The sequence below is a fragment of the Galeopterus variegatus genome, unplaced genomic scaffold, assembly GCF_000696425.1.
Source record: "Galeopterus variegatus unplaced genomic scaffold, G_variegatus-3.0.2 Scaffold45, whole genome shotgun sequence".
NCBI lineage: Eukaryota > Metazoa > Chordata > Mammalia > Dermoptera > Cynocephalidae > Galeopterus > Galeopterus variegatus.
The window spans coordinates 1,086,850-1,111,906 of NW_007726156.1; the positions used below are offsets into that span (position 1 = coordinate 1,086,850).

General features: G+C 42.4%; 1 pseudogene; it reads left to right on the forward strand.

Annotated features, from left to right (window-relative positions):
- The window catches only part of LOC103590005, a 145,629-nt pseudogene extending 120,918 nt beyond the window's left edge, over nucleotides 1-24,711 (forward strand).
- Nucleotides 24,712-25,057: the final 346 nt, after the last annotated feature.

Here is a 25,057-nt window from a genome sequence, read left to right on the forward strand (position 1 = left end):
ATTCCTTTGGATATATTCCCAGCAGTGGGATAGCGTATGGTAGATCTATCTTCAGCTGTTTGAGGAACCTCCAAACCATTTTCCATAGGGGCTGCACCATTTTGCATTCCCACCAACAATGTATGAGAGTTCCTTTTTCTCCTCAACCACGCCAGCATTTATCGTTCAGCGTCTTTTGGATTTTAGCTGTCCTAACTGGGGTGAGATGGTATCTCAGTGTGGTTTTGATTTGCATTTCCTGGATGCTGAGTGATGTTGAGCATTTTTTCATATGACTGTTGGCCATTTGTATATCTTCTTTAGAGAAATGCCTGCTTAGCTCTTTTGCCCATTTTTTGATTGGGTTGCTTGTTTTTTTCTTGTAAAGTTGTTTGAGCTCCTTATATATTCTGGATATTAGTCCTTTGTCGGATGTGTATTTTGCAAAATACACATCATGTTCTGATAGATGCTCCCCGCATCTATCAAATGGTCTTGGAGATGGCCCCTCCCCTTTTCCTGGCCACTTTGCATTGCCGTGGTACATCAGGGGAACGTCAGCCTTCCTTCTCCAACACACCCCTGCAAACACCACCACCAAAATATGGGGTTCCCAGGGCTGGAAATTCTACATTGGCAGTGTCCATTAATTAAAATGCAAACACTCCAAGGAAGGATCCTACATCCAGCATTCTCAGTCACTCATACCTCAGGGTGAATGAGAGCAACAGATCATTCCTGAGTGGTGAGTGAGAGGCACAAATATGTCGAGCAGGAGAGAGAGGGACTAACACCATGCAGGGACAAAGGAGTCGGAGAAAGGCAGATAGAATTACCCTCTAATATTTGGTTTAATTTCATTGCATTACAATTGTATTGCCCACCAACTATGTTCTAGGCATTATTCTGAGCAGCAGGGAGAGACAGTGAATATGACGCAGATCCAGAGCAGCTCACAGCTTAGCAGCTGTCACCAAGTAAATAAGCAAATGGTATGTAAACAAATAACTAATACATGCTTTAATCAAGGTGGAGGTTAGGGTGACAGCACAGTGGAGAGGCAACCAAGCCCAGGCTGGGAGGTAGAGGTCAAGAAGGAGAGCTTTGTGGATGTGGTACACCAAAGCAGAGTCTTTAACCTTAGAACTAAGGATGCATCCTGCCAATGTTTTAAAAAGAAATGGCCATAGGAAGTTGAAATTGGACAGGAATGTTCTCTGAGTCTGGACAACTTCTGCTCTCCAGAGACGCAGGCTGGTGCACACGTATGAGCCTCAGATACTCTGAGTCCATGCACATTGTCCAGCAAATGGTTTGGAAGAGGCGCTTCACCTCTCTCAGCCTCAGTTTCATCAAGGTGCTTTCTTTCCTGCCTTCCTCCTCAGGTTGTCATGAAGACCTGATGAGAAGAACCTGGGTGCAAACACTCTGTCAATGGTGTTACCGTAGAAGCAAGTCATTGTTTTTCTCTGTTTTTGCAGATCCCTTCCTCTCTGCCTCCCTAAGTGCCAGGATGAGCTTAACAAAGGGCTCCCTTCCCTGACACACCAACTCCCAGCTTCCAGACTTATCCCTTGGGGCTGCCGTGAGGGCCCCAAGCATCTGTTCCCAGCTCTAGGCTCCAGTCTCAGGAAGCAACTGTCTCCATGGGGAGAAGAGTAAAGTACAGACTCGATAGGGAACAAGTTGCTTGAGGTTTTGGGATAATGAGCATATCAGTCATGTGGTATTAATAACTGCACGATAAGGACTCTAGCAATGGTTTGGCTCAGAGTCCTCTCCCTACAGGCGCCAGCAACATGTCTAAGCAATAATTGTTATATTAAATATTCGGCATTTTTCATAAAAATAATAATATTTTTCTACCCTCTGTAACCACCCATATCCTTTCTTTCTACCCCACTATTCTGAAAATCCACTGACAAGTAGAAAATCAAAAGTTCAAAGGTGGAAAGACAAGGGCTAGGACCAGCTGAGCCTTCTTGATTTTGTCACCCACGGAACCATCAATATTCAAAGCTTTGAGGGTTACAGTCTCAAATACATGACAGAATTTAACAGAAGAACCAAAGGCTACTCCCTGACCTTTGGCAAGAGTGTGAAATGGGTGAGCTTTGCAGAATGCTGAAAAGAGCCATTGGATTCGAGGTCTGTGTTCGAGTGTCGATTTTGCTACTGACCTTTGGGTGAAAAGCTCTATGGTGTTCACTGTTCTTATTCATAGAATAATCACTGTCTCATCTCCCATGTGGAGGGGTTGTGAGGATAAAATGAAATAAAGGAGGTAAAATTGATTTGTGGATTGTAAGTTAGTTAACATTGTTTATATATATTATCCCACACTGCCTCCTGTGTTGTTATTTTCTTAGTCCTAGTCTTTTGACCGAAGTACCATAGTGGAGAATCCTATCAAAGCCTTTCCTCCATGGACAGCACCTCTTTTTTATAAGTATAGCCTAATTGTCTAATTTTCATGAGTTCTTAAAGGGAAGTGGCCATTTTACTACTTTACACTAAAGTGTGAATAAATATTTACGTTCAGGAACTGTTCACCTGCTAGCTACTCCAAATGCATTAATTTCTAATGAAAACGCAACCCTAATGAGCTGAAGAGAGACATATTATAGGTGAATGGGACCTGTCCCTTGTTCTTCAAGTTAAACATAACCAACCCAGTCATATCAATCTCCATCCATAAAGTCCATCGCTGTTACAGTGGTATTCAGAACATTTATTCAGAACCCTCCGTAATTTGACCCCAACATTTCTTTCCAACTTTATCTTCTTCCCTTTAGTCAAATGTAATCTCTTGTTATTCTGCATTATACATCCTGAGCATTCTGGACTCCACACCTCTATTTATGCTGTTCTATCTACCTGGAATGCCCATACCCTATCTCTGCAGGTCCAAATTCTACCCATTCTTTAAGACTGAGCTTAAAACCCATTTCCTACACAAAACATACCCTGATTCTGAAGCACAGGGATGGTCTCCTCTTCCTTCTGCAGAGCTTCTGCTATGGCTTCCGTCTTCTATCCTGTGTGATGGTTATTCGTATGCACATCATAGCTCAGAAAGGACTCTGTTCCCAAAACATATCCCCCATTAATATCTGAAACTTCACCCTTAGGCTGTCTGCCAATCAGCACATCAATGAGTTCCTATTTGATATAAAACAAAGTAGGAACCACGAGGGATATTCAGAAGGCTCCCTGAGGGAGCCTGCGATTTCGATGAGGATATTCTAAGTACCTAGTAGACGACACAGATAAGGAATGCTCTGGTAAAGAGCAAGGAGAGATCACCAAGGTTGAAATGCACCTTTCTCTGGGTCAAATATTGCATTTTTAGAAATCTTCCTTGAACACACATGCATTCCGGAGAGGGAGTATCTCAGTATGCTCCCAACACACTGGCATGAATTAGCTTATCAGATGATTTCCTGGTGATAAGGCAGGGAAGAAACATGGGCACTAGCTGGACACTGATGTGTAAACACTAGGTATTTAGGGTGGGTGTGGCAGGCTGGTCTAGGGTGAGGCAAGTTCATGCAAGTGCAGAGTTGGCACTTAAACCTGAGAGTGAGGGCCTCCTTAAATTTTCTACCCTAGGAGCCTTGCTTGTCTTACCCTAGACCTGGCCCTGAGGTAGAGGATTTTAAAAAGGACCAAAAAGCATGGAACAAGAGGGATATTAGGGACAACGTTTTTCTTCTTCACAGTGATGCCAAGAACCTGCCTTGGATATGAGCAGCACTGCCCCCATCTCCTTCTCCCTTCACTGCATTTTGTTTACTCAAGTCAGTGCAGAAAACATGGTTATACTGCCAAGCTAGTCTCTGACCTCTCCTGGAGTGATCCAAACCCTACAAGATTAAATGGTCTGGAATCTCTTCCAATTTGAAGGTGCCTGAAGAAGGAGCTCAACTTTGCTACTTAACTCAGGCATGATTTCCACGATGGGCTGAGTAATTACCTCCCCAACCCGGCTCCTGCCCCATGCCCTATATTTTCCTGGCTAATGCTATTTTGGGTGCTTATCACAGTGAATAATGCAGAGGTGTAGCATGGAAGCTCTAGAAGCAACTTTAGAAAGGAGCTGTTTTCAATGTCTCTCAAATAGCTTTGCTCTAGAATGAAAAGGCACTTTTTTGCATCTGTTCTAAGTGAAATGAAATGAATTTATTTTTTAAAAATTGTCAGTACCACTGCTGCTATGATTGAAATCTCAACGTTCAGTTTCTAAAGCAATTATTTAAGGTGTCTCTGAGACTTATGGGAAAAACAAATGAGAAAAATAAAACATTTTAGTGCCCCAAATGACCCCAACCTGTCCTAAATTCTTCTAAAATAACATTTTATGATGCCCTTAAAATGTAATTAATGTAATCTTAAAATGTAAAAAATGTAGCAGATGTAATCTGATAGGATCTTAAAGGACCTCATATATGGATCATGATATAAAACCCAGAGAAGGGGCTGAATCATGAAGTCCTGGCTGGTCTAAAATATTGAACTTTCAGCTAAGCCCACATCTCACAGGAACTCCAATTTAGCAGACATGCTGCAAAGATTCTTCATTCAATGTGCAGCACTGAGATTCTTCTAGAATCATATCACACTGCTAGCATGTGCCCACCTGCATAACTTTTAATATAAAAAGAAAACAGTATTAATACTGCCTTACATTTCTCAAAGTCTTTAAAGTTTACAAAGCAAAGTTGTATATATTATCATTTTTCCTTTTAGCCTGTCCCATTGGAGATCCAAACACACACCGCAAGAAATGTGTATTCGTATTTCTTGAATCACAAAAATAAGAGGTGATGTGTTGAAAGTTCCCCATTCCCCACAATGTCTTAGAAAAGTTTCTACATCTTTTGGTTTCATGACCTGCTCCACATAGCTTTGTCTCTCTGTTCATCCAGAGTCAGGGAAACAAGGGGGATAGTGGGGGGAAAATCAGAGCTGAATCAAAATGTGGTGACATCATCAGAAAGCTGTAATATGATGGTATCGATCTAAACAATGCCACAAATTAGGCCTTATAATCTATGGTGGCAAAACTCCACTTATTTATGCTAATTCTGTGCAAATGTTCTCAGTAGCCTTCTGCATCCTTCACATGAATGTGATGTCCTAGTGCAGCTATTATGGGTCTAGTCAGTCTCAGGAGCCCCAGAAACACTTCAGGGACCAGAAGCTCAAGGCTGATAGCAAGAAGTCATAGTGTTGGGAATTGTAGCCCCCTAAAAAATTTAGTGGGTATTTCTGTGTTCTCAATAAAATTTTGAGGCAGTAGTTCAACTCTGGCTGTGCATTAGAATCACTCATGTAACTTTTAAAACACACTAAAGCCTGAACATCATTCCCACAGATTCTAATTCAATTTGGTGAGGGGGGGCCTGGCCTCAATATTTTACAAAGCCTGGGTGATTACAATGTGCAACCAGCACTGAAAATCATCGCTGTAGATGCAGAGGTTCTCCAACTTTAGCAAGCTCCAAGATCACCTGGAGGTTTGTTAAAACACAGATTTTTGAACCCATCTCCAGAGTTTCTGATTCACTTGGTCTGGGTGGGAACTGAGAATCTGCATGTATAACTGGTTTCTAGGTGATGATGATGTTGATGATCCAGGGGCCACACTTTAAGAATCATTGCTCTGAAGTGTCACGAGCATTTTACTTACATATCAAAACAAATTCACTTAAACTCTTTCAGTTTATAAAAAACATCACTTGCTGACTATCACATATTTCCACTTATTTAGGACTAATTATTTGCCTGACTCAGCATGAAGCAACAAAGAAGCACAATGAAACATGTTCACTCTCCCACTCTCTCATTCCCTCTCTTTCCCTTTCCCTCTCTGCACTGATGGAATCTGGAGAGCAGTTTATTTTTTGAAAATCTCGATGAGATCATTTCTGAAATTTTCCCTAGGGGCCCCAAATATCTACCTAATATCTACCCTGCTTAGTGCAGGGTCAGTCCTTGGCAGATTGATGGCCTCTGACTTCAGTACCCTGGAGAGCGGCTTCTATGCTAGACATGGTGATACAAGGACAGTGGAACTGCAGTGATCATTCCCAGCAAAAAGGAGGAGAGGAAGAATAAAAGACACACAACAGTCCCTGATCTGTGACAAATTTGTAAGTCCTACTGGACAAACATTGTGAAATACCTTGATAGTACAAGTCCCTCAAAAACTTAATGGACTTCTGATCTATTTGCTTCTAGTTAATTGTATGCACAAATAAGCACACAAGAAGTTTTCAATTCTACTTTACTTACTTGCTTTCCTGCCCATGTGCCTTTCTCCTTCTCTTTCTCTTCCTTTGCCTCCCTTCTCCTCCTCTCTCTGTCCCCTCTCTTAATGAAAGCTGTTTTGAGTCTATCAGGCTGTGAAAGACTGTGTCCCTATCCTCAAAAATAATGCCTTGCACCTGGCAAGTGCTCAATAAATAATTACTGAATAAAGTATTTAGGAGGGAGTATATCAGTATCTCCAATCTATCTTAAAATGTTCCAGAAAGTTTGAGGGGTTCTCTAATTTGAGAAAGCATCAGAATCACCTAGAAGGTTTGTTAAACCACTGACTTTTTGGTCCCACCTCTATAGTTTCTGATTCCTCCTTTGAAGGAAAGAAACCACCAAAAGAGGCTGAGGACTTTGAGTCTTAGACTTTCCAGTAATTGACTAATTAGTTCATCATGCTGAGATCAGCTAGCAGGAGCCTGGAATGGGTGCATGGCTCTTCCATGAGTGGAGAGGCACCTAAGCAACTGCTTTCCTCAGGGGCCAACAGCTGGAGAGTTAGTGCTCTAAGGGCAGGTTGTAGGGAAAAACTGGAAGCAAGAGAGTAGTCATTCTCTCCCAGGAGGTGTCTCAGGATGGAGAGGAAGAAAATACATGACTGTCTTCAGCCACCAAGAGGCAACCCTGAGCCCACATCCTCCCTGCCTTCAGCTGTCCCAGGGCAAAGACTGCATCCCCTTCCTCTGTGCACCTTGCAGATTCTGGATGGGGTTCTGCATTTGCATGGGGTTGTGTTACAAACTGTGAACCACCAAGGGACAAGACTTATGTCATATCAGGAATGGAGCAAATCCTCAGTCTCCAGAAGTCCTCTGAGTTGTTTCCAAGTGAGAACAATTACCATGATGTCAAATATCTGTTCTATTCTTCCCCTCTAAGAGATATGTGACTTTAGGCAACAACAAAATGATTTGGACTAGATATAAGAAAGACCTCTCCTGACACCTGGGTGCACCACATATTGGTCAAGAAATCTGTGGCATCTTCTTTTATAAAGGTCCTCAAGCAGCAGCTCTACTTGGGCATGCTCCTTCTAAAACCCACCAGCAATTTTCAGACTGTAATTCTTGCAGTATATTAGAAGATGGTGCAATTACACGAATGAGAAGGAGCGGCAAGGAGGGGTGTGGAGACTGCCTTGGGGCCTGGCAGCCTGGGGTTTGGCTCAGCTGCTTGAGAAAGGTCTTCATCCTTTCCCACTCCATCCCTTCGCTGCAGCTTCTCCCTCCCCTCTGCCTCCCCCTCCCTCCCCTCCCCTTTACTCACACCCCCTGACCCCCAACCCACTACAGTCACAGGACCATGGAAAAGTTAAGCAGAGCCAATGCTCCACATATGCCACTCAGGAAAGCACAAGTGGTTTTCTCATGTTTTTTTTCTGATGCCTTTTTAATTAGCTTAATGAGACTTCCTGCTTGTGGGTGAAAAAAAAGAGAGAGATAGAGAGAGATGAGGAACAAGGAAATGGAAAAAATAATGTGAGACTAAACAGCCCTGATGAGTCAGAGCTGGATGTTGTGTTGTACCCTGGGAAGGGAGGGTGAGCTGGGTTTGGAGAAACAACCTATCCCTTTTGCCAGGACAGCTGGTGAAGGAGTCAGTTCCACACCCCTGCCCTACCAGTGCCCCTGGCAGCTGAGATCTCCCTCAAAGCTGGCTCCACAGGCAAAACAAACCCAGAACTTGTTTCTTATGGACAGTCACGGGGTCTTGTTAGTCCTGTAACTCTAGTGTCCAGCATGCAGCCTGGGACACCATAGGAGCTCGTAAGTGCTGGATCTCTTTGTGTGTGAATGCACGACAGCTTCCTACTTGCTCACCCCTCTTCATATCATTTGTTCCATCTTGAGGGTAGGGGCAAGCCAGGCAGATGGCAGAGACATCAGCGTGTGAGTGCTTAACACTCTCCTCACGGAGCTGTCACTCTGGCACCAACGTGCTCTCCCTACAGAGTAGGCCCCACATAGATTTTTCTCCTCAGAATTCTCCAGGAAGGTATATTGATCCAGTCCAAGGGACATCAATAGACCTAGGTAACTGAATAAAGCTTCTGGAGTTGGCCTTAAAATATGTATGATGTAGCCTCAAGACGCCACCTGGTAGCTTTGCCACCCTCCCCTCCCCTGCTTTCGATCCACTGTGACTATTAGCCTCCTCCTTATCTCAGTTCTGCTCTCCCATCCCAGCCCAGGCACTCCCTGTCCAGTTCCAGGATGACATGAAGAGACTGTGGGTAGAAATTAAAGATGAAGGTGACAGGAAATGGAGGAAATCATGCAACTCCACACCATGTTCCAAAGCAGACCTTGCCAACTCTGATGCAAGGGTTCTCGGGGCTTTGGCCACTGTTGCCCCATTTCTCACACTGAAGTTGCCCAGAAGCCATTTCCTCCATAGGCTGGTGGGTGCAGTCTGCCTTCGCCCTCCTAGAGGCCCCACCCCTCCATGCCTGCTCAGAAACGACTTCACAGTTTCCTCCTGGAGCTGGGACTTGTGCTGACATGAGCTCCAAAAGGTAGTTTGGAACCCACCCAGCCCCCACTGTGACTCCTTGGAATTATCATACCATTTCCCTGCCTCAAGGATCCACAGGATATATGTTCATATAGACCACTGCTAGCTCTGAGCCCGGTGACCTGGAGCAATGTTCTGTGCCACACATCCCTCCCTGTAACACGGAAATAATAATACCAACCTCATAGGGACAGTGTAAGGATTAACTGAGATAAAACACATGAAGTGCTTAGCCTATTGCCTGGTACACAGCATTGATAGTAAAAATAATAGGCTCCCCCTACTGAGCACTTATGCATTAAGTGGTGCCTACGTTAGCTCCCTCAATCCTCGTGACCACCCTATGAGATAAATGCAATTGTCAGAGCCATTTCACAGATGTGGAAACTAAGATACATAGAGGCTAAGGAACTTGTCCAAAGCCCACAGCTAGTAAGTGATAGAGCTGAGATTTGAACCCAAGTCTGTTTGCTTTCAGGGCATTTTTAACTACTGTACCTATGTTCTATTTAATACATATTACTTCCCTTCTCTCTTTCTACCCACCTCTCCCTGGCTACCACCTCTCTGTGGAATTCTTTGTCAGAACAGAAAACTGGACAGTAGGGATCAACAAACTTTTTCTGTAAAGAACAAAATAGTATTTTCAGCATTGTGGGTCATACAGTCTCTGTTGCAACTACTTAACACCATCAGGGTTAAGTAGTAAAGGCAGGTACAGATAATAGGTAAATGAATGGGCATGGTTGTGTTGTGTTCCAATAAAACTTTACTGACAAAAACAGGTAGCTAGGTTTGGCCCAAGGACTATAGTTGGCTGGTCCCTGCTTTAAAGTAGCAGTATAGCTCTAGAGAAAGGAGACTCAGCATGGAGAGTACTTGGCAAACAGTAGATGCTCAATAAGTACTTGTGGGTTGATTTTGAGGTCATTTTGTCCATCTCTTTGAACCCAGGCAGCAGCACAAGTAAATCACTAGTTCTTCCTTGATTACAGTTTTTCAGGAAAGTTGATTCCACTCTTCCATGAATTCTGCTTTGTGTCTAATTTATGTCAGGAAGGTTCCCTCCTATCTTGGCTCATCTGTGAATTGAGATTTTCTCTGTTGAGAACTAACAGTCTCTGCATCAAACCCAAGCCTTCCCCTTCCTCCTGCCCTGAACAACTACATTCAGCAAGAGACTAGGCCACTCTCCTCACAGAGGCTTCTGTTTATCAAAGACTGGAAGGGCCCGCTACCTCCTCCCTGGGTAATGGGGCTATCAGAGGGAAAACTCTCCACAACACCCCTGAGAGAAACTCGAGAGTCTCTGATACTGCAGCAAAGACTACAGCTTTCTGGCCTCCTTCCAGAGGTGAGAAAGCCACCTTGCATAGAGTAGGTACCTACAAAAGAAATGCTAGTGTGATTAAAGAATTGTGACTGCTGGAGGAGCCTGGAGGACAGCCAGTCAGACAGCAGTGTGGGCCTCCTCACCTTGCAGCTGTTGCCACCAGGGCTCAGCCTGCAGGAGACGAAGAGAACATATTTAGAGTTGATTTGTTTTCACTTTTATTTATTGGTTTGTGGGCGTGGGTTGTCTGAAATGCCCATATGGTCTCCAAGACAGGTTCAGCAAGAAAACCAATCTTGGAATTGAAATGGAGCCAGAATCAAACATCCGCCTTCCTGAACCATGTCAGCTACAGTCCTGAGCACTTTGGGGAGGGCAGGAGGCAGCAGAGAACCTGGGTTCTGATGGGCCGAGCCCGTGGCGCACTCGGGAGAGTGTGGCACTAGGAGCGCAGCAGTGCTCCCGCCGCGGGTTCAGATCCTATATAGGGATGACCGGTGCGCTCACAGCGCTCACTGGCTGAGCACGGTGTGGCCAGTCTCAAAAAGGACAAAAAAAAAAAGAGAGAGAGAGAGAACCTGGGTTCTGATGACCACCAAGGATCTATCCAGCTGAGCCAACTCCTAGCTATTTGGGGTTGCTTCTTTGGCCACCACAATTCTTCTCATTCTCCCTCCTACTTCTTTCTGGGCCATCCTCTGCTGCCGGACACCCCACAAGGGCTCTTCCCTAGTCTAGTAGCTCCACAGAGAGGCAAAACCATCTCTACAATGTGGCTTTTCTGCCCCAGGCTCAGGGCTATCAGCAGAGGAAAGCAAGACCGCTGGTTGCAGTGCAACATCTGTGGTTTCACTGCTTGGGGCATCTCCGGACCACAGTCACTGGTGTATCCTGCATGACAAAGAGGATATACCTGTCCCTTCCCACACTAGCCTCCCTACTCCCCTACCCTCCACAGCATATTCTCTCCAAGCCTCATCACTTGGCACTTTGCTATCCATCATCCTGTATTCTTCTCTAAGGAGAAGAATATGTTACCTCCCCAATTATAAAGGAAGCTCCTTGAGGGTAGAGAATATTGTATCAGAGTAAGAACCAAACGTAAAAATATTGAGGATGAAAACAATGATAAACCAACCTTGGATCAATAGTTCCTAGTACTCTGCCTGTGGGCTGAGGGGGACAGGGCTGCTCTCATCCCCACCTCGTGGCCTTTGCAAGCACGGTCCCTTAGTGTGGAGTCCCTCTTCCTGCCCTTGCCACTCTTCACATAGCTGATGCCTTCACATCAATCAGGTCTCAGCTCAAACACCATCTCCAGAGATGCTTTCTCTTGACACCCAAGCTAGTAATCCCAGGGCTGTTCAACAAACATCTGTTTAATGAGTCAATGGTCTCCATCTTGTAAATGAGAAAACTGAGACTCTCTGAGGTTAAAAATTACACATGGTCAAAGAGCTACTAAAAGACACAAACTGAGGTTTTTGACACCAGACTACTAGAATGCTTATATTTCTCCTGTTCATGAGTGTGCCTTGGCAATTATAATTTCTTATTCAGTATCTATCTACCTCAGTATTCCATAAGCTTCACAAGGACAGAGTCTGTATCTGTCAGGTTCATACTTGTGTAGCTTTGCCATCTAGCACAGAGTGTGGCACCTTGATATTGATTGTACTAGTGATATAGACTATGATAGACCAGTCAATAAATTTCCATCTATTTGGGTCTCAGGAAATGCCTATTCATAGTCTGAGAGCTGTGAACTCAGGACATAGATACAGAGGACAAGCGCCTTCACTTACTCTAGTCCTCTTTCTTCGAGTAGTAAAATATACTTTTCCTGGAATGTCCCCTGGACTACAGGAGTGACATGGATGCAAGGGAAATTTCCTTGAAAACCTGAAGCAGGAACAGGGAAATTGAATATGTAACATGAGCAGTCTTTGTGCCAAGTTATAAATCTCAGCTAACCACAGCGCAGTACTGCTCCTCCAGGGACTTTCAGCTGGCATGGATTGCCTTCACTCAGGAGTCAAGATCCAGACTGCTCTCCTCCCCAGACCCTCCATTCCCCGAGTGAGGTTTGGTCTGGGTCAGAGAAGTAAGGAGATGTTGGATCCTCTCAAGGAAGAGAGTTTCATGGCTGGGAGCAGAAACAGCAATAAAGAAAGAAGCTAAGAGTCTACAGCCAGCAGGGAAATAGAGTGGGAGGCTGCGAACACACCATACCCATCTCTAGAAATTTCATAGATTTGATCCACTCTCATGTCATGTACTAATCTATGTTTTTTCCCTTCAGGTTAAATTCCCCCTTCAGGTTAAATTTGATCAACTACTTTTTTGCAATATCAAATACGTTTGTCCTCTTAGGATCTCTTTCCCTCTCTCCATCTTCCCCCTCCTCTACCGTCCATCGAGTCCTTCCCAGTTTTAAGAAGCTAGTATAGCATAGTTACGTGCACAGGCTTTGCAGTCACACTAATCTGGATTTAAATCCTTACTTTAACAGTTACTGGCTATTTGTCTGTAGGCAAGTTACCTAAACCTCCTTGAGTCTCAGTTTTCTTATCTATAAAATGGAGATAATCCTCATGGGGATGTTGTGAGGATTAATGGAATATATTGTCTGAAGGGCTTAGCATAATGCATGGCAAATAGTAATAATTCAATAAATGGAGGCCATGTTATTCTCATTACTTGTCCCAGTTCTCCTCACCCAGCTCCCTCTGTCTTTCCCTTTATCTTTGGGCCTGGGTCTGGCTTAATGAAACACTGATCACCTCAGCCATTCCACTATCTCAAGGTCGTCAAAATGCTTGACCAGCCAGTCCCCGATATTACAAACTTTGTCACTCTCTCCCTCCTTCATTTCCCCCTATACTTTTCTCCTTAAGACATTTTACTTTCTACATCTTTCCTGAAAATGCCCGCTGAGACAGTGGCCATCGGCATTACCTTGCAGTCATAAGCCCCACCTGGATTCTATTCAGAACATTTGGCTAAGAGAGCCGGGATATCTGTCACGTACAGTCTCTCTCACGTTGCCCACCATGTTTAATTCATGTGTGTTGCAGACCATTTAAAGAGGCTCAATGAGCTGTGAAGATCAAGATATGAGCCATACAGATTGTACATTATTGAATTAAGATGCTAAATATGGAAGCTAGTGATGCCAAGGAGGGAGGAGTGAAAGCCTTAGTGGTTTATAGTGATGGTGGGTCCAGTCAGTGGAAAACTGAAAAGATGCATGACTTCAAAGAAAGGGCCATTTGTCACACTAGAGTCATCCTCAATTTCTCCCTCTCACTCACCCTCTACATTCAATCCATCACTGAGACCTGTCAATTCTACCTCCAAATAAATCTCAAGCATCCACTTCTCATTCCCCCTGCCACCACCCAAGGTCAAGCCCCTACCTCCTTTCTCTTTGACTTGCAATAGACTCACTTGTTTCTTTGGTTTTGTCTTTCCCTTCACTAGTCCGGTCTCTACCCACCAACCTTTCTAAAATATAAACCAAGTCATGTCATTCTCCTGTTTTAAAATATTCCATTGGCTTCCCATTGCTCGTATAATAAAATTTGAACTTGTTATCATGGCTTTAGAGCTCTTCACGGCCATTCTCAATTCAATCCACACCCCCTCTTCCTCACTGTCCTCTGGCCACTCTCGTTTCCTTTCTGTTGCTCCAACAGGCTGAGCTCATTCCCACCTCAGGCTCCTGCATTCATGGCCCTCTGTGCCTACGCTTTGCATTGCCAGTGCATTCTCATCCTCCACGTCTTGGTATGAAGCAGCCATCTTTGGCCCCTTTTAATGTACCCTGCCCCACGTACCCTCAGCTTGCCATCCTGATTTTGTTCTCAACAACTTTGCTTATTTTTGTTTACATTTTTCTGTCTGCTCCATGATAGCAGAGACCATTGCTATCTTATTTGTGCTGTATCCCTTGTACTTTTACAGTGCAAGAAATATAGTAGTTGATCAATAAACATTTGTTGAAAGACTAATGAATAAATTTATCACAGGAAGTCCTATTCCAGGATTTGATCTTTCACTGGCCAATTAGAGATCAAAATCACTTCTTGTACTCCTTCATCTTCTTGGCTCTTGATTGCAAGTCCACAGAGATCAAGATTATTGATTGTAATATGAAGACACAGGTGGTTGATCCTCAACAAAGAGAAAACAACAAAACTTCCACATTAGTGGAAATAAGCCACTCATTCATTCAGTAAAGAGTCACTGAGTGCCTACGATGTGCCAGACACTGACCAGGCACCTGTAATACACTGGTATTTAGCATAGCCCATAAGTGAAGCTTGGAGTGTGGGAGAGGCAACATAAATATATAATTATACCCTGGGTTAAGTGCTCTGAAGGAGCGGAAAAGTGTCGTGTTGAGAATAACAATGGGGGAGACAGGGTAGTCAGGAAATGCCTCTCCTAAGAGAAGAGAAAACATTTAAGCTGCAACCTAAAAGATGACAAGTGAAAAGTGAAAAGGAGATTGTCGGAGGGAAAGAGTCTGGCCACCTGGATGGCATGTATCTTAAAGCAGCAGTGAGAAGCTTTGGTTGACAGGTCTCCATGGACAAGGGAAAGTGAAGGGACCCTTACTACAGAGACCATGCACAGAGCTCTTTGCCACTTTCTCACACTCCCCTTTTAGCTACAGGGAAAGAGCTTGTGGCAAAGAGCTCTGTGCGTGGTTCCTGGAGTAAGGGGCCCTTCATCTGTCAACCAAAATTCTTAAAAATCAATTCTTTTTCCACAAATATATCTGTTGCACCCTAAGTTTGGGTATTCTGAACTCAGAAGGAACACAGACAGTTTCCTCCTTTGTCTCAACAGCTTTGTTCTGTGTCTACACTGTGTGTCTTTGGCTTCTTGAAGGATTCGAGATGATTTGAGAAACCTCAGCACATCAACCTCCCCCTGGGTGGCATGTACATGTCTCTCCCATCACCAGGGAGGAAATCATTACCTCCTCTGATTCCTCTGGGTGACTGACAGCACGTAAGAACAATACTTAGGCAGAATTTTCTGAACACACATATTAAGGGAAAACACTTAAATTATTTATTAGCCCATAACTCTTGCCAACTCATTATATAAGTCTGGGCATGTGGACCGGATGGTGAGAAAGAACAGATAAAAGATCAGTGCCCTGCCAGAGCCCCAGGGATCTAACTCGGCTTCTGGAAAAGACTTTCTGTGACAACCACTCTGCACCATGACAAATTAGTCATGTCCACAGTGGGGACAACCAGGGCCTCCCTCTCCTGGACCAGGAGGAATCTAAGAGAAACAATTGACAATACAGTGGACTAAGAGTCTATACACAGAACCGTAGTATTTGTCCCTACCCTGCTGTGTGACTTTGTGACTCTTTACCTTCCTGAATCTCAAGATCCTTTCTTTCTCTGGTAAAATGAATTCACAAAACTAGACTGAGAGTTCCTAATATATTTCTTAGCCACATGAAGCTTTCTTCAGAGGAAATTTATATGGAGGCCTAATATTGAAAACAGATAAAATAGAGCTTACCTGTACTTTGCCCCTTGAAGGTGCTCCTTGAGATGCTTAACGCTCCTGGAAACACAGCCTGCACACCACTGAATGAGAAGCCTCCATGGTCTTTGATTCTAAAGGATCCAGAGGCTAGTTTGGTCCATGCTGTGGAATGAATTGTACCACCCAACCCATACCCCCCAGATTCATATGCTGAAGATCTAATCCTCAATTGTGACTGTATTTGTTTTTAGGAAGTTATGGTTAAATGAGGTCATAAGGGTGGAGTCCTAATCCAATAGGACTGGTGGCCTTATAAGAAGAGGAAGAGAGAAAGAGACCTCTTTCTCCCTCCACCTACATGCTCTAGGAAAGGCCGTGTGAGGACACAGCAAGAAGGCAGCCATCTGCAAACTAGGAAGAGGGTTCTCACCAGAAACTGAGTTAGCCAGCACCTTGATCTTGGACTTGCAGCCTCCAGAACTGTGAGAATAAATTTCTGTTGTTTAAGCCTCCCAGTCCACGGTATTTTGTTATAGCAGCCTGCACTAATACACACAGCTGTGAGGCAGTGGCTTCTCCCTCCACGGATGAAAGTGGCCATCATAACTTTAGTTCGACAGCCTCAATATCCATAAGTCAGTGCCCCAGTTTGAACGCAAAAGGATGCCAACTTTCTTTACGAGGGCTACCCCATCCACTCCAGCTCACATAGATATCTTTCCTCCCTGAACTCTTCCTGCCCCCATCTTTTGTTTGGTAATCTCTTAATTCAATAAGGAAAATATACCTAACTTAACACCATACAGGCATGAAGTTAGGTCTTTCCAGTGCTCCCTCCCCTTATTTTATTCATCTGTCCACCAGTCAGCGAAGGGTATTTTGTGAATAAAATACCCAGTATTTTGATAACTACCCAGTAGGTATCAAATAAATATCAAAATGTCACTTGTCCTGTCCCTGCCTTCCATGGCTCCCCTGCAGGTAACCTGGGCTATGGGCCACTCATGAATAAATAGAGTCATAAATACACTATTTATCATGCTTCTACACACTGCGTACTCTGTTTCTTCATCTGGGGTGCCTCTTCTGCCAACTCTAGCTATCTAAATCCTGCCCACCCTTCAAGGCCCAGCTGTGATGCCCTTCTCCACAAAAGCTTTCCTGAAATCTCTAGATGAAAATATTGTTACCTCTTCTGCACCTCCATCACCACTGACTATGCTGATCATGGCACATAGCACCCATTTTCCTGCTACAGCTATCTGATGACTTCTTAGATTCCCTTCTAGGTTGTAAATGTCTAGGTTGAGGACAAGAACCATGTTATATTCATCTTTTAATCTTATATAGTGCCTGGCATGGTGCCTTGTAATTAGAAGGTGCACAATAAATAATGGTTAAATAAATGAATGGATGGATGGATGGATAAATGAATTTGAGAATAACTGTAACTTATTAGGTTGGGAACTACTTAAGTATAGGTAGAGCTTTTAATTTGTCTGTTCATAAAAGAGGAAGTATGAACCTGGAATATGTGATGAATTTGGGGGCAGATGTCAGAGAGGAAAGGTACAGCAACTCATAACTCATTCCACAGCTACACATTTGCTAAGCACTAGCAAAATGCCAAGAACTCTTACACTGCTGGTGAGCAAAGCAGACAGGGTTCTTGCCTTCTTGGAATGTGCAATATAGTGAGAGAAACAGATACTAAGTAGACACTTGAAGGTTATATAAAATAATTATTACAAGTAGCTTGTTGTATAAAGGAAATGGAGAAGTTGCTCTGAGAAAGAATGAGAAAGGGACATAATTTAGATTGGGAACCAGAAAAGGGCTCTCCAAAGTGGTGGCATTTTAGATGAAGGTTAACTAGGTTAAGACCTGAAGGGTGAGTGGGAGTCAGCCAGGCTGAGAGGCAGATAAAGGCCTTGAGACAGGAAACTGATGCCCTCAAGGAACACCAGTGTCATTTGGGCCCAAGTGTAGTGGCAGGGGTATTGGCAAGAGAAGACAGAGCGCAGCTGAGGGCTTGATGGCTGAGGGCCTCCAGATGAGGAGTCTGGGTTTATTCTAAGCACATTGGGAAGTCACTCAAATATTTCAGCCATGAAGGGACATGATCTTCCCCTCATTGTGGCTGCCGCACAGAGGAAAGATTGAAGTAGAACAAGATTGGCTACAGAGGCCTGAGATAGGAGACCACTGCAGGCAAGAGTCCAAAGTGGTTTAGACTAAACATGTGGCAGTGAATATGGAGAGAAGTAGCTATACTGGAGAGATATTTTGGATGTATAATTTTTTAGACGCACTTACTGCTACCTTACTTGCCATATGCATTGTTTTGTTTATTGTCAATGTCTCACAATTAGAACATAAGTTCCACAAGGGCAAAGACTTCTCTTATATTGCTGAGTCCCCAGTGCCCACAACCATGCTTGGCATGTAGTAAGTGCTGAGTAAATATTTGTTGAATAAAATTATGATGGAATTATTTATAAACTAGAATTGAAAATAAGAAAGAAGGAAATGTAAAGAATGAATTCTAGTGTTTGGGCTTCAGCACTAAGAAGAATTGAGGTGACATTTATTGAGATGAAAAAAAGGAGAATCTGCTCTAGAGGATAAGATCAAAAATTCATTTTTCTGACATGTTAAGTTTTACAGATGATCGTGAAATATCCAAATGGATATCCTGGTCTGGAGATATAAATTTAGGCATTATCTACACAGAAAATAGCATTTCAAGTCATGGGACCATCTAGGACAGCATTTTTTGACCTGAAAGCCACAGTGGCCAAATAGTCTGGGCATAATACTCAGGGGTCCATAATCTTGAATAGAAAAAAATATTATATCTTCATTTTCACCAATTTTTAACTGAAATTTAGCATTTCCTTGTATTATGAGCATAGATGACAAACTATAGCAGTGTATGCAGTACATGTGACTTTTGTCAGTAATAGAAATTACAGATATTTTCATATCACATTATAACTGTCACAGATATTTTGCAAGATTATTTGTGCTCATCACCACTTCAACATTAAAGAAGTCATTGGATTTATCATTGTATCTTGTTATTTAATACATTAATTAAAGCACATTAATTAAAAGGCTATATCACAAATTTGTTTTTTATTTTTATTTTGGTAGTTGTTTTTCAAAATAATGTATTTCTTTTGTTGTTCTATATATTTTACTTAATGTATTTAAAAGGATTATTGTAAGAAAGAGTGCATGGATTTCCCCAGACAGCCAGAGGGTCCACGTCTTGGAGCCCTGGGAGGAGCTTGGAGACTGTGCCTGGGGAAGAGGGAACTACTAGGAAAGCAGGAACTATCAGAGGAATGTAGTTGGAGGAGAAGCAGCCTAGGGGTGAGGAAAGCTGACTGGAGAAACTAGATCAGACCAAGGATAAACCAGTCAAGGCCAAGAGAAGCAGGAAGTTATAGAAAGCTTACAAATTGAAGAACAGAAGAAAAAAACAACAGCTCCAGTACCTGACCGGGGGCTTCAATTTCAGGGATGATTAGAGAGAGAAGTCTGGAAACAAAAGACCAGGGAGCACAAGCTAGACTGTGGCCAATGGATAGCCTAGCTTGGGCTGGAGACCCTGGATCACATCTTCCAGAGGGGATGGGGGGAGAGGCTTTTATTGTAAAGATTCAGGAAAATTCAGAGAAGCAAATTGTGTCATGGGGAAAGCAGAAGAGAGATGGCACAGAGATAAGGAGCTAGTGAAAAGTAAAGGAAGTAGAGATAGCAACTGTTTGTGGCTCTTTAAGAAAGTTCAGCAGTAAAATAGAGATATGAGTCAGTAACCCAAAGGAGTATCAGAGAAGAAAATGTTCTCAGCATGTAAGTTGAGGGATAGGAGTCACGGGAGGAAAAAATACAGGAAAGATAGATAAGATAATTGATGCACAGTAGATGCTCAATAAATATTTGCAAATTAATTGAAACCACCTGGACTGAGGAGAAATAAAGTTCAGTATGCTTCAAGGGACACTGAGCATGTTTTTATCTCTGTCCTACATGATAGGTGACTACTCTCTGTCCTCAAGCACTGCAGTATGAGACTCAGGCGTTACTTCTAAGGCTACAGCCAGCAGAACAGGGAGAAATTGCTGCAGTTCCAAAGCCACAGTGAGTGTCTGAGGCCAGCTGCCTTTGGTTCCTGTATATTGTGAGACCAAACAGATTTTAAGAGAGCAGAAAGAAGGCAGGAATAGCCGAGATCACATTTCTAAACTGACGTCATGATTCACTATTAGCCAAATACAGTCCCAGCAGAGGTTGGTCTTTCTTGTAAAGAGGATCCTTGCTTTGGGGTCAAGACAATTAGGAGGCCTAGAGAAGGGGCAGGTAGTTCAACCTGACTATACTAGCCGTGGTATAGGAATTAAAGAAGTAATTTAAGTAAACAAGATGTCTTAGAGTCATTTTGATTGCAGGAAACAAATGTTCACTCAAGATAGCTTGAAAAATAGACCTTATTTCAAGGACCCAGAAGAATCTCATAGAACAAAATTGTAAAAAAAAATCACAATGAGCCTTATGGAAATGGGGAATTGACATGTTTCTTTTCTGTCCTTCCATATCAAGATGCATGTCTTTCACATCTTCTGTGTTATCTTATATCATATTTCTCTCTCCCCAGTCCAGTTTCTGTGCTCATGAACCTACTTTCACATGGTCCATCATGAATGAGCTGAAATGTTGGCCTCACCCATTGATGGAACCTGGCAACAAAGCTCCCCTAGGTCAATGGCTCAGTTTCTATATTCCCATTCCATATTCCCTGCAGACAGCCATTTGTTAACTCATCTACACTAGCACACTTGGATATTACAGAAGTGAAGACACATGATAATTGGAGCCACCCCTTTCAGGCTGTATATGGGCAGGTTTTCTAAGAATGAGGTGGCATGGGGAGAAAAGGATTGAACACATTTAGTTCAATGTGAAAAAGATGAATACATTTAGTTCAGAGGAGCTGGCTGAATGCCATACTCTGGGCTGAATCTGATTTACCAAGTGCTATGGGAAAAGTTGACTCTAGTTTCTCATCTTCTTTTAGGTAAAAACTCTTTGCTCACAAGAGGACAAAAATGCCTACAGATCCACCTATTCGAACACAGCATCTCCCTGTTGCTTCATGCCCTGCCATGCTCCCATTTCCATACCTCACCCTGCCTGAGAAATGAACTAGCCAACACACTCTGTGACTGGGCAGGAACCACTAAGGAACTCACCACTGTATTTGGAGAAGCAAAACTCCCTTGGGAAAAGCTGGTGGCCTTAGCCACTCTGCCTCTGTATTGGACCAAGGCAAACTCATTCTCTCCCTTCAAGATACAGCTGTAATGCCACCTCCTTTGCAATGCTTTCTGCACTCCCCCGGGGAGAGTTAGTCACAACTCCGTGCTTGCATTGATTTCTTTTAATACCTTCATTAAGCTACATGGTCATCATCTGTCCTATATCTGCCTTTTCCAGACTGTGACTCCCAGGGAAGAATCTTAATATTCATTCTTCGATCCCCAGCCTACAGCATGTCACATGTTTAGCATCTGATTAACATTCAGTCAGCAAATAACCCAGCAATGGCTAATCTGGATCCACCTAACAGTCTTTCTCTGGTTGAAGCTCCCAAAGACCTATTGAGGTATGTTTGAGGTGGTCCTCGGTGACTAAAGATAGCCCCAAATATTGTGAAATTGGGAAGAGAAAAGGAGGGAAGACATTTAGCTGGAAGGAGAATAGGCTGTCTTCATGTATGAAGGCCTTTCACGTCAAATTAAGATAAAACTTCCAATGAATGACCACAAGGGAAAAATAGGGTCAAAGGCAAAAACTCTGGAGAAATAGATTTCAGTTCAATATAAGAATATTCTAAGAGTCATAGATGTCCAGAGATGGATTAAGCCAGCTACAGAGGTGGCAAGCAACTTGTTACAGGGATGCTGAAGACCAACACAATCCTGAAATGGCTCATTGGACTAGATATTTGATTCAGCTTCATTTAAAATTACATGATTAATCTATGTTTATTGTTAAAAAATTTAACTGCAAATGAAAAAAATTGTTCTTAATTCCACAACCCAGAAATACTCAGCGTTAACATGTGATAGAGTGTATATCATGTCCTATCCTTATAGTCTTTTTCTATGTATTTAAGCACTCAAAATCTATATTTGTTTACAAACATAAAATATATCACTCATAATTTATTGTTTAAGTGGATCTTTGAGTCTTCTTCAAATCCCATGTTTCTTTAAAACATCTATGCAATGCCATCCATGCTTATGTAAAGTCTTCTTGGAGCTATTTATTTATTAGATGTATAGTAGTAAATACTCGATTATATTTGTGTATTAATTACTGATGACCTACTACAATATGGCAAGGCACCATGAAAGAAATACTGAGTCATAGATTGAGAGATCTGGGTTCTTGTCTCAGGTAAGATATCTATTGGCTGTACAACCTCTCTTGGCCTTAGTTTACCCAACTGTAAAAAGAAAAGTTTGGATGAGGTGATCCAAAAGGTTCTTTTGGGGGTTATTACTCCATTGGTAAATAACCACAATGCTCTGCCACTTTGGGAGCTACAGAGTGGTAAAAATGGAACCTGTTTTCTAAAAGCTTACAATTTAATTGAGCCGGCCCAGTGGCGCACTGCTACAGTGCGCCGCTTGGGAAGCACGGCGGCACTCCCGCCGAGGGTTCGGATCCCACATACAGACCGGCCGCTCACTGGCTGAGCGAGGAGCGGGGGCAACACCGAGGGTTGCGATCCCGTAGCCGGTCCCGGTCTGGTACGGGCATGACACTGAGGGTTGCGATCTGTTGCCGGTCACGAAAAAAGACAAAAAGACAAAAAAAAAAAAAAAAGAAAAGAAATAACATATAGTGCAGGAACTGAGAGTCTGTACCACCTCCAACATTGATGATTTCAAGTTCATTACTTATTACAAGGAAGCATTTCTGTAGAGGATGCTGTGATGTGCTGCCTACATTTTCCCTGCAGGAGTGAGACACTCATTCCCCACACTATCAGGAGTGTTGACTACAGATCCTTTTTTTTTTTTTTTTTTTTTTTTTTTTGTCGTTTTGACCAGTAACGGGATCGCAACCCTCAGTGTCGCGCCCATACTGGGGACCAGCAACGGGATCGCAACCCTCAGTGTCGCGCCCGCACCACACTCAGACAGTGAGCGGGAACCAGTCTCCACATGGGATCCGAACCCTCGGCGGGAGCGCCGCCGCACTCCCAAGCGGCGCACTCTCCAGTGCGCCACCGGGCCGGCCCAACTACAGATCCTTTACAGCTGCATTCCCCTCCAGAATTTTCTCTTGGCCAAAGGGTGATTTCTTACCTAAGTTTATGCCACTTTCCTAAGAGTAGCCCACACCAAATGGCCAGTCAACATGGGGCTTGGCCCCCTTGTTCAAACTTTAGACAACTGTGAGGGCTATATCAGCTCCAAAGACACCCATAGGCATGTCTAGGACTTCTCTTCTCACTGCATTACAGTTCATATTTTCCCTCTGCTCAATTTTGTTTCTCTCAGGTGTTGTTCCTGAGTGCACATCCCAATAAAACTCCTGCATGAAAATCACTATCTAAAGATATGTTTCCAGGGAACTTGACTTATGAAAACTTCTTTTTATTTATCCTAAAATTTTAAAAAGCAAACAAATTACAAACCCACAGATCCAAAAAGCTCAGTTAGTCCCAAACAGAAGAAACATAAAGAAAATCACACCAAAGAAAAAAGATCATAATCATCACATTGTTGGAAAGTAGTAATAGAGATAAAATCTTAAAATAATCTAAAGAGGATAGGAGTGGGAGGAGCTATATTACATACAGAGAAACAAAAATAAAAATTACAACAGACTTCCCACTAGAAACAATGCAAGTTAGAGATGGTGGAATCACATCTTTAAAGAACTGAAAGGAAAAAACCTTTGAGCCTAAAATTCTATATAGAGTTAAAATATATTTTAATAAAAGAAAGCAAAATAAAGGCTTTTTAGGTATACAAAGAGAAGATAATTTATCACCATCAGAGCAGCACTGTAAGAAATGTTAAAAACCTTCAGATGCAAGAAAAACAATGCAAGATGCAAATTAGGATCTACACAATGAAATTGAGAACACCAGAAATAGTAAAATGAGAGTGAATATAAAGGATGTTTTATTCTTATTTTTAAAAGATAATTCACTGCTTAAAGTAAAAATATTAACAACATATTTTGGAAGTTTATGACATATGTAGATGGTAAAATGTGTAACAACAAAAACACAAAGGCCAGGAGGGCAAAATAAAAATGGAACCATATATTGTTATACAGTTCTTATATAATATGTATAATGGTATAATATTATTTGAAGGTGGAATATCTTAAGTTTAAAATATATACTATAAACCCTAGAGCAATTACTAAAAAACAAAAGCAAAAGCAAAACAAATAGATAAGGTAATAAAAAAGAAAAAATGAAATCATAAAAAATATGCAATTGATAAAAAAGAAGCCAATAGGAAAATGGCGGACGGGAGGGCGGGAGAGGAGAAGCCTGAGAAGTCCCAGCGAGCTGGAGCCGCCGGAGTAATGGAGGGGAAAGTTCCAGTCGCAGCGCTGAGAAGCGATCAGCTGAAGAAGAAGCTGCAGACTTCCCAACAAAGCCTACAAAGATCTCCAAATTTGGATTTGCCATAGGTAGTCAGATGACAAAGAAAGCATCAGCCATATCCATCAAACTTGGATCAAATAAGCCTAAAGAATCTGTTCCAACTCTTGCTCCAAAAACCCTTTCAGTAGCAGTGGCTTTCAATGAAGATGAAGATAGTGAACCAGAGGAAATGCCTCCAGAAGCAAAGATGAGGATGAAGAATATTGGAAGGGATACACCAACATCAGCCGGACCAAACTCCTTCAATAAAGGAAAGCATGGGTTTTCTGATAACCAGAAGCTATGGGAGCGAAATATAAAAGCTCATCTTGGAAATGTCCATGACCAAGACAATTAAATGATGTCTTTTGAAATTGGGGTGGGTGTGGGTGGGTGTAAAGTTAAAAGGAACAGTTTCCTTTTTTTTTTAAAGAATGGTATAAGACTATCTTTGGAGCCACTTTTTTTTCTTTCTCTTTTTCTCTTTTTTTTTTTTTTAAGATTGAGTGGTACACTAATAAATGAGAGTTTGAAATTAGAGGTAATTTATGTTTTATATACAGATTTCAAGACATTTGCTAATTTTGTAGTTTCATGTGATTAGTTTCCAAAGGTTACAGATAATAAAGAAATCAGAAATGGTAAAAAAAAAAAAAAAAAAAAAAAAAAAAAAAAAAAAAAAAAAAAAAAAAAAAAAAAAAAAA